The sequence below is a fragment of the Bombina bombina genome, chromosome 1 (assembly GCF_027579735.1).
Source record: "Bombina bombina isolate aBomBom1 chromosome 1, aBomBom1.pri, whole genome shotgun sequence".
In the NCBI taxonomy this organism is placed as follows: domain Eukaryota; kingdom Metazoa; phylum Chordata; class Amphibia; order Anura; family Bombinatoridae; genus Bombina; species Bombina bombina.
The window spans coordinates 1,191,053,445-1,191,064,052 of NC_069499.1; the positions used below are offsets into that span (position 1 = coordinate 1,191,053,445).

The following is a 10,608-nucleotide window of genomic DNA, read 5'->3' on the forward strand; positions in this document are numbered from 1 at the left end:
ATTTGTTATCTTTTCTTGTTCCAGGAAAGGTCAGAAGGCTTCTGCCATTTTTTTGGCATCATGGTTAAAGCTTTTGATTCGTCAAGCTTATTTGGAGTTGAGTAAAACCCCGCCTCAGAGAATTACAGCGCATTCTACTAGATCAGTTTCCACTTCTTGGGCTTTTAAGAATGAAGCTTCAGTTGATCAGATTTGCAAAGCAGCAACTTGGTCTTCTTTGCATACTTTTACTAAATTCTACCATTTTTATGTATTTGCTTCTTCGGAAGCACTTTTTGGTAGGAAAGTTCTTCAGTCAGCAATTTGTTTGATTCTTCTGCTTATGATTTAAGTTTTTCTTTTTCTTTTTTGAGAATAAACTTATATTTGGGGTGTGGATTAATTTTTTTGTCTCTCCCTCTCTAGTGACTCTTGTGTGGAGTTCCACATCTTGGGTATTGCTATCCCATACGTCACTAGCTCATGAACTCTTGCCAATTACATGAAAGAAAACATAATTTATGTAAGGACTTACCTGATAAATGAATTTCTTTCATATTGGCAAGAGTCCATGAGACCCACCATTTTCTTCTACAGGATATGACGAGTCCACGGATTTCATCCTTACTTATGGGATATCGCCTCCTGGTCAGCAGGAGGAGGCAAAGAGCTCCACAGCAGAGCTGCATATATAGTCCCTCCCTTCCCTCCCCCTCTAGTCATTCTCTTTGCCTGTGTTAGTGATAGGAAGAGGCAGAGTGAGGTGTTAGTTATAGATTCTTCAATCAAGATTTAGTTTTTTAAGTAGTGTCACAGTGTGCTAAAAGATCACTCTCTTCAGTGCAAAAAGAGAAGCATTTGGTGGCTTCAAAGCAATGGGAACTTGTGGGATATAATTCTCACTGCGCCTCCCAGATTGTTGCTGCCCTGCTTGTAAAGTCTGAGGGAAGGATATAAACTCAGTACTTTTTATACCCACAGGCCAATGTGAGGAGAGAATTTAGGACCTCGCAAGCCAGGTGGTGTGCCTTTGCTGTCGGGCAGAATGAGGTAAGTGCTGTCTTTATTTCTGGGGGGAAAGCAGTATACGTGTGTTTTTATATGTCTCCCGGTGCCTATATTTAAAGCAGGGTGCCTGGGATATTGCACAGAGAACAGTTTTCTCTCAATACTTTCTGGATAACAGCATTATACACTTTTCTATTTGTCCCGGCGCCTATTCTTAAAACAATGGCGACCGGGAGCTGAATTATGTAACGCCCACGAGGGGCGGGGCTTGTCAAATGGCACTCTGCGGTGTCAGGCTATCTCAGTTCTCAAAGTCCTTCAAACAGTGGAATAAAGAGTACTTAACATGTCTTTGCTTCCAAAGGCGTTGTTACGGGATTTGCACAGAAATTATAATATACACGTTATTATCTGTGCTGGATCCCATCGGCTTGTATTAACAAGTCTAACGGCCGTCAGGGAGGTTTATTTTATGGCGCCTGTAAAAAGGACATTTATGTCTCGTTCCTGCTATTTGGTTTTAAACAAATATGACAACCGACAGGGAGCTTTGATTAGGCATGAAAGTCTCGCTCCTTACGGCTTAAAGGGGCATCCAACAGAGATCTCCTTGCAGGGGTTATGATTGTTTTTTTTGTTGTTTTTTTTACTGTCCCCAACATATTCATTACACACTGGCTAGGGGGATTGTTTTCATTCTCAAGACTGCTCCATTTGTCTTAAATTAGACCGGGAGATTTCACTTGATGCGTCCACGATGGGCGGAGCTAAGGTTCACGCCATCATTTACCCGCTTGTTGTAGGTTATTACTGAAAGGGACACCAACTGCCCTCTCAGCTGTACTTTAGTATATAGTTGAGAGGCTTTATGCGTGAGTGTTTTTCAGTGATCTAGATCATTTTCTCTGCTGAATTAGCATATAGCAGAGAAACTTTACAGACACTCAGTATGTACGCTTGTTATCTGTCAGTGCCCCATTCAATTACTGATAGACTACGTTGAAGTCTGGGGGTTCTGGGTTGTATGCCATATATAGCAGAGGTACCTTCACCTTTTTGGGGTATTGTATCAATTCAAGTCACAGTTCTACTCTGGTATCACTTCAGATTAAATAAATCTTTTGCCTTTTCTAAAGATTTCCCTGGAGGGGAACATCCTTGAGTATTTGCTGCATTCAGCTGTTTGCAATAATTCAGCTTTGTGTTTAATATGGAACAAGTACTCTCATAATTTAAAATTTAAAGTGACAGTAATGTTTCATTAAAATGTTACACTTTGGGGCGTGTCCGTGCAGTGTCTTGGATAAGACGCAACTTCTGAAGGCTCCAGCAGAATTGACACTAATCCGCTGATTAGCGTGTCTAAACGGCAAGAAAACGACCAAATATCATACAGATACTACGACTCTGGTAGTTGTGGTCTCATAATTATCCTTCTTGCCATTTACATGACTTTGGAGACTCAGCTCGGAACTTTATGGCCTAGGGCAGCGGCCCACTGATAGGTATCCACCCCCCCGGGAAGAAACGGGTTATTGGTGCTGCCGGAATATTCCGACTTACCAATGCTTCATCCTCACCCAGCCCTAAAGGATCAGAGGGCTGAAGCTTTGTACCACTAACTAAAGTATAACCTTGCTTAAAAACTAAGTGCAGCAAGCAAAGAATATCCAATATGGCGGATGAGTACAGCCAGCTACACCACAAAGCTCTCATGGCAAGATTCACTGAACATATGTTACAGCTGATAGAGAGAGCCCCATTTGAATATTTATTGCAGCGCCTAGAAGCAGAACAGGAGAGCACAAAACATACTAGTGATCCCTCACAGGAAAATGCTCAGACAGGCTCTACTACTACTGACCTACTCCCAGCTACACAGAAGCCGCCCGGCGTGGTGAACGCATCAGAAGCAGATCTATCTTCTGGAGCTTGCAGGGTTACCACACAGCCCATACTATGGCCGACCTCTACTCCAAGCAAGAATAATAAAACGCAGCTTGATGAGGATCCTTACCAAGCGAACATACCTCTAGAACCACCCCCGGTGTATGCGGTTCCCTCGAAATCTCTAAATCTACCCGTCAGTGCTGCAACACAAAAAATAGTAGTGGTGGGTACAGCATTGCGGTTTCAGCATAAGGATACTGGGCTAGGCTGCACTAAGGTGGAGATTTCACTGAGAGCACCCAGGACGGGATAACTACGTGGAACCCATCACATAGCCAGAGACACCCCCCCCCCCCGCGTTTAACAGATCGTGGCTATAAGCCGGCTCTTTCCTCTGGGACACTCGACATCACAATTGAGGTACCTGCTTTCTTAGCCACACGAAACACTATTGGGATTTTTGTCTCACTGACCCATTTGAACTGGCTTGGAAGTTGCCGCATGAACACCCATACTACTATCGCCTACTATGGCCAGCTGGACACAGGGGGTTAATAGCATATAAATATGATCCTATCATCCAGCACAGTTACTGTTTATGGCAATTGTCAGGCAGAATAATTTTATGACAAAGTGTTCATAATTACGTTGCTAGGTTCAGGATTTATACTTTAATTTCAGAGATCATTTACACTGTTTTTAGTTTAACCTTGTTAGCTGGTTGGTAATGTTATGAACAATGTGTATATGAGCCATATACGACACACAGTAATAACGATTTGAGAACCTGCTCAGTCTGGTATATCACCTTGTTTTAATATGCAAAGAACAGGGGTAGATAAGGATATCACAAACCCAAACCTAAATGCTCCTCCTGGGGAATGAACTGTTATATAGATAGATGAATGAGAAGGCTGATTGGAGTAAATGCCCTGAGGATGTTTATTGCTGCCTTGGTTCCGATGCTCTAATTAGAATAATATATCCTCAAGCCTATCCGGTATTAAGATTGTGGCTCTCTGACTTGTATATACACTTAAGCTAGGATTCATCAAGCACAAAGTGTTATCTATTAGTTATTTAGTTTTGGAGTTAACTGAGGAGGGTGCAAGATCAGTATTGGCAGAAGATGGGAGTGAATGTTTTAAGTGGAATTACAGGACCCCGTGCCTTTCTCCCCCTCTGATCCTTCCATCACACCAAGCTCTTACCATATCTTGGTTATAACTTATGGCTTGTTTTTATTTGGTCTTTCTTTTTTTTTATCACTGTCTTGTTTATATGGGTAAACATACATATTTCATATCAACATATATACTGATATTCTACACTGAGACAACCATGATATATATCTGTTGCATTTATTGTATGACAACTTATGGCCTGTTTTTGTCTGATTCTCTTTATTGTTGTTCTGTTTATTTGGGTTAACAAACATATTTCATTTATGGACATACATGCTGATATCCTATGCTGAGACAATCATGACATAAATCTGATGCATTTGCTGTTTAATGTGTATATTTGAATCCCAGAAGTTTCCCCCCTCCTTTTGTTATTACTTTCTTTTTTATTTTTCTGCATTATCATTATACAATCCCTATTTTTATGTTTATATCACAATAGGGAAGACCCATGAGTGGTCTGCATTGTTATTCAAAGGGATGAAAAATGAGGACTACTACTCAGGATTTACAAGCATGGTTTTGAAATATCAACTTGTCATTGTATCCTTCATTTCTATAAAAAACATGTCAACTGTATCATATAATTCCTCAATAAAAATTGTTAAAAAAAAAATTAAAAAATGTTACACTTTTTCTGCGTCTTCTCCTTTTAAGGTGTTTGACCTTTGGCAGTAGGTTGTTAATGTTCATCTTGTGCCACTATTCTATAGTGGTCCAAGATCATTCAGGACTTTGCACTATCCTGGTGTAATCTGTCTTAGTGTATCCAGTGAGAAGAACCTCAAAGAAGGGTTTTCTCATTAACTCCTTAGTTACAGGGACTAGAAAAGCAGTCTTTACCTAGGGTGAGAGGAGTAGTTTCCAGCTTAGTAAAGTGAACCAGGTTTTTCCTTTGGGAATAGTTGGGTTTTTCAAAGGTTATATGGCCAACTGTGTACTCAATAACCCTAGTACCGTCATTAGTGCAGCAGCATTTTGGTGTGATGCGTTATCTGAGACTATTAAGTCACAATCTCCCCTGAAATTTGATGAGGATAGGGATTCGCTGTCCCAGCTCTCTGAGCTTTAGGGTTAGAGCCTTGATACTGATATGTATGCTCTTAGTTTGAAACCCACTACAGGAGGGTTTAGTGGAATCCTGAACTGATGGAGCATAAAGCTCAAAATGGTCTGCTGTTTAAATCAAGGACAGCAATGAAGGGAGTAATTTGCCCTGTTCTGATACCGGAGCAGGGGCACAGGAGGGTCAGGATTTATATTCCCATCTAGTCCCAAACAGAAGGGATTATCCAGCTCTAAGTTTGTCTTAGAGGCGTTCCTACGTTGTGTAAAAGACCTCTCCACTATGGGAGTAATTTGTTCCGTTCCAATACAGGAACAGGAACAGGGGTTTTACTCAAATATTTTTGTGGTTCCCAAAGTAGAGGGAACGTTCTGACCCATATTAAATCTCAAGAATCTAAACAAGTTTCTCAGAGTCCCATCCGTCAAGTTGGAGACTATTCCGATAATTCTCCCATTGATCCAGGAGGGTCAATATATGACTACCGTGGACTTAAGGGATGCATATTTTCATATTCCTATCCACAGAGATCATCATCAGTTCCTGAGGTTTGTTTTTCTGGACAAACATTTTTAGTTCGTGGCCGTTCCTTTCGGTTTGGCCACGGCACCCAGGATCTTCACAAAGGTTCTAGGGTTTCTGCTGGCAGTTCTCAGACTGCGGGGCATTGCAGTGGCGCCTTTTCTGGACGACATTCTGATTCAGGCGTCGTCTTATCAGCTGATAAAGTCTCATTTTGACATTGTCATATTCTTTCTTAGGACTCATGGGTGGAAGGTGAATCTAGAAAAGAGTTCATTAATTCCACAGACAAGGGTTCCTTTCCTGGGAACTCTGATAGATTCTATATCCATGAAAATCTTCTTGACGGAAGTCAGAAAGTTAAAGATTCTTAATACATGACGATCCCTTCAGTCCAATCATCGGCCATCAGAGGCTCAGTGCACCACTTTCTCTGGTGGGTTACGAATAACCTCACCTAAACCATGATTTGCAGGCTACCGAATTTGCCTTTAATGGAGGTATTTGGATTGATGGTGGTGACAATGTACATCATTCCGTTTGTTCGTTTTAATCTCAGACCGCTACCACTGAACATGCTCAGGCAGTGGAATTGAGATTATACGGTTTTATCTCCTCAGATAGATCTGGATCAGGAGACAAGAGACTCTCTTCTTTGGTGGTTGTCACAGGATCTTCTGTCCCAAGGGACGTGCTTCGCAGACCCTCATGGGTAATATTGACAACGGACACCAGTATACTAGGATGGGGTGCAGTCTGGAATCCCCTGAGGGCTCAGGGTGTGTGGACTCGGTCGGAGTCTCTCCTTCCAATCAATATTCTGGTATTGAGAGCAATAGTCAATGCTCTTCAGGCCTGGCCTCAGTTGGCTTCGGCCAAATTAATCAGTTTTCAGTCGGACAACATCACGACTGTGACTTTCATCAATCATCAGGAGGAACAAGGAGTTCCTTGATGATGACGGAAGTATCCAAGAGAATTCGGTGGGCGGAGGCTCACTCTTGTTATCTGTCTGAAATCTACATCCTAGGGGTGGACAACTGGGAGGCGGAATTTTTGGAGCAGACAGACATTTCATTCTGGGGGATGGGAACTCCATCTGGAGGTCTTTGCTACCCTGAATCTCAGGTGGGGCAGACCGGAATTGGATCTGATGGCGTCTCGTCAGAATGCCAAGCTCCCAAGATACGGATCCTGGTCCAGGGATCCTCAGGCCGATCTGATAGATGCCTTGGCAGTGCCTTGATCGTTCAACCTAGCTTATGTGTTTCCACAGTTTGCTCTCCTTTCCCGGGTGATGCACGGATCAAATAGGAGAGGGTTTTCAGTGATTCTCATCGCTCCTGCGTGGCCTCGCAGGACTTGGTATGCTGATCTGGTGGACATGTCCTTTCTGCCGCCGTGGAAGCTTCCATTAAGGCAGGACCTTCTCATTCAGGGACCCTTCCATCATCCGAATCTGGTTTCTCTTCAGTTGACTGCTTGGAGATTGAACGTTTGATTTTATCTAAGCAAGGGTTCTCTGATTTGGTCATTGATTCCTTGATCCAGGCACGTAAGCCTGTTTCTAAGAGGATTTTCCATAAGATATGGCGTAAATATCTTTATTGTTGCGAATCCAAGGTTTACTCATGGAGTAAGATTAGGATTCTTAGGATTTTATCTTTTCTCCAAGAAGGATTGGAGAAAGAGTTGTCAGCAAGTTCCTTAAAGGGACAGATTTCTGCTTTATATATTTTGCTACACAAACGTCTGGCAGATGTTCCGGATGTTCATTCTGTTGTCAGGCTCTGAATAGAATCAGGCCTGTGTTTAAACCTTTTACTCCTCCTTGGAGTTCGAATTTAGTTATTATCTTGGAAAGTTGCTGTTTCTTTTGCTCGCAGAGTTTTTGAGCTTCAGCATTACAATGTGATTCTAATTGCCTTATTTTTCATTCAGATAAGGTAGTGTTACATACCAAACCTGGTTTTCTTCCTAAGGTTGTTTCCAACAAAATTATTAATCAGGAAATTTTTGTTCCCTTATTGTGTCCTAATCCTTCTTCTATGAAGGAACGTCTGTTACATAACTTGGACGTGGTCCATGCCCTGCAGTTTTAATTGCAGGCGGCTAAGAATTTCGTCAATCATCTTCATTATTTGTTGTTTTCTCTGGAAGACGTAGGGGTCAAAAAGCTACGGTTACCTCTCTTTCTTTTTGGCTGAAGAGTATCTTACGTCGTGCATATGAGATTGATGGACAGCAGTCTCCTGAAAGAATTACGGCTTGTTCTACTAGGGCTGTGACTTCCTCATGGGCATTCAAAAATGATGCTTCTGTTGAACAGATTTGCAAGGTTGCAACTTGGTTGTTTCTTCACACTTTTTCCAAAATTTTACAAATTTGATACTTTTGTCTCACCTGAGGCTGTTTTTGGGAGAAAGGTTCTTCAAGCAGTGGTGCCTTTCCGTTTCGGTTCCTTTCTTGTCCCTCCCTTTCATCCGTGTCCTATAGCTTTGGTATTGTATCCCATAAGTAAGGATGAAATCCGTGGACTCGTCATATCTTGTAAAAGAAAAGGAAATTTATGCTTACCTGATAAATTTATTTATTTTACGATATGACGAGTCCACAGCCCACCCTGTCGTTTTTCTAAGACAGGTCTTTATTTTTGTTAAACTTCAGTCAACTCTGCTCCTTGGCTTTTCCTTTCTCTTCCTAAGTTTGGTCGAATGACTGGAGGGGGAGGGAAAGGAGGGGCTATATATGCAGCTTTGCTGTGGAGCTCTTTGCCTCCTCCTGCTGACCCATAAGTAAGTATGAAATCCGTGGACTCGTCATATCGTAAAAGAAATAAATGTATCAGGTAATCATAAATTTCCTTTTTATGGTGGTTATGATTTTTTTTGTATAAAGCACAATTATTTCCAAATTCCTTTGTTGATGCTTTTTACTCCTTTCTTTATCACCCCACTTCTTGGCTATTCGATAAACTGAATTGTGGGTGTGGTGAGGGGTGTATTTATAGGTATTTTGAGGTTTGGGAAACTTTGCCCCTCCTGGTAGGATTGTATATCTCATACATCACTAGCTCATGGACTCTTGCCAATATGAAAGAAATTTATTTATTAGGTAAGTTTTACATAAATTGTTTTCCGGCATCTTAGTTGACACTGAGTTCCTTGCACAAGGTTGCGTCTACATTTCTGGATGTTGTTAGTGCCAAAAAAAATTCAGTTTCTGTTGTGCATCATACTTGGTGCCAAATAATTTCATTATTTAAAACCCCATTCCTATATGCCTCTTGCCTTTTTCTGTATCAGAGGGCTAAGCTGTTTGCATTTTTTCCCATTCCTAAAACTGCTATATAAGGAAATTGATAATTTTGCTTTATATGTTGTTTTTTCTCTTACATTTGCAAGATGTCTCAATCTTATCCTGTCTCAGAAACCACTGTTGAAACCCTGCTGCCTGATAACAGTTCTACCAAAGCTAAGTGCATTTGTTGTAAATTTGTGGAGATTATATCTCCAGCTGTGGTATGTAATAGTTGTCATGATAAGCTTTTACATGCAGAGAATGTGTTCATCAGTAATAGTACAATGCCTGTTGTTCCTTCAACATCTAATGTACATGATATACCTGTAAGTATAAAAGATTTTATTGCTGATGCCATTCAGAAGGCTTTGTCTGCCATCCCGCCTTCTAATAAACGTAAAAGGTCTTTTAAAACTTCTCATAAAGTTGATGAAATTTCAAATGACCGACAACATACTGAATTATCCTCCTCTGATGAGGATCCATCTGATTCAGAAGATCCTTCCTCAGATATTGACACTGACAAATCTACTTATTTATTTAAAATGGAGTATATTCGTTCCTTGTTAAAAGAGGTGTTGATTACATTGGATATTGAGGAAACTAGTCCTCTTGAAATTAAAACTAGTAAACATTTAAATTCTGTTTATAAACCTCCTGTGGTTACTCCAGAGGTTTTTCCAGTTCCTGATGCTATTTCTGATATGATTTCTAAGGAATGGAATAGGCCTGGTAATTCTTTTATTCCTTCTTCAAGGTTTAAAAAAATCATATCCTTTGCCAGCAGTTAGATTGGAGTTTGGGAAAAGATCCCCAAAGTTGATGGGGCTATTTCTACTCTTGCTATACGTACTACTATTCCTATGGAAGATAGTACTTCTTTTAAAGATCCTTTAGATAGGAAACTTGAATCATATCTAAGGAAAGCGTATTTATATTCTGGCCATCTTCTTAGGCCTGCCATTTCTATGGCTGATGTTGCAGCTGCATCAACTTTTTGGTTGGATAGTTAAGCGCAACAGGAAATGGATCCTGATTTGTCTAGCATTGTTAGCTATGTCTTTAGCTATTTTAGCTAGAAGAGCTTTGTGGCTCAAATATTGAAATGCTGACATGGTATCTAAGTCTAGATTACTATCTCTTTCTTTCCAAGGTAATAAGTTATTTGGTTCTCAGTTGGATTTGATTATTTCAACCGTCCCGGGGGGGGGGGGAGGAAGTTTTTTTGCCTCAGGATAAAAGACCTAAGGGTAAATCTAAAGCTTCTAACCGTTTTCGTTCCTTTCGACAAAGTAAGGAACAGAAACCTAATCCTTCCCCCAAAGAATCTGGTTCCAATTGGAAACTTTCTTCAAGTTGGAGTAAATTCAAGCTGTTTAAGAAACCAAAGCCAGCCCCCAAGTCTGCATGAAGGTGCGGCCCTCATTCCAGCTCAGCTGGTAGGGGGCAGATTAAGATTCTTCCAAAACATTTAGGCAGATTCTGTCCAAAATCTATGGATTAAGAGTATTCTCTCTCAAGGATACCGAATAGGATTCAGAGTAAGGCCTCCTGTAAGAAGATTTCTTTTTTAAGACACGAGTCCATGGATCATCTTAATTACTAATGGGATATTCACCTCCTCGTCAGCAGGAGGAGGCAAAGAGCACTACAGCAGAG

The 10,608-nt window shown here is 41.0% G+C and overlaps 1 non-coding gene across 1 annotated transcript; it reads left to right on the plus strand.

Annotated features, from left to right (window-relative positions):
• The first annotated feature begins 2,074 nt into the window (after positions 1-2,074).
• Positions 2,075-2,194, plus strand: LOC128646367 (U5 spliceosomal RNA). The gene has a single exon (XR_008400304.1). It is a non-coding gene; the product is annotated as a U5 spliceosomal RNA (small nuclear RNA).
• The last annotated feature ends 8,414 nt before the right edge of the window (positions 2,195-10,608 follow it).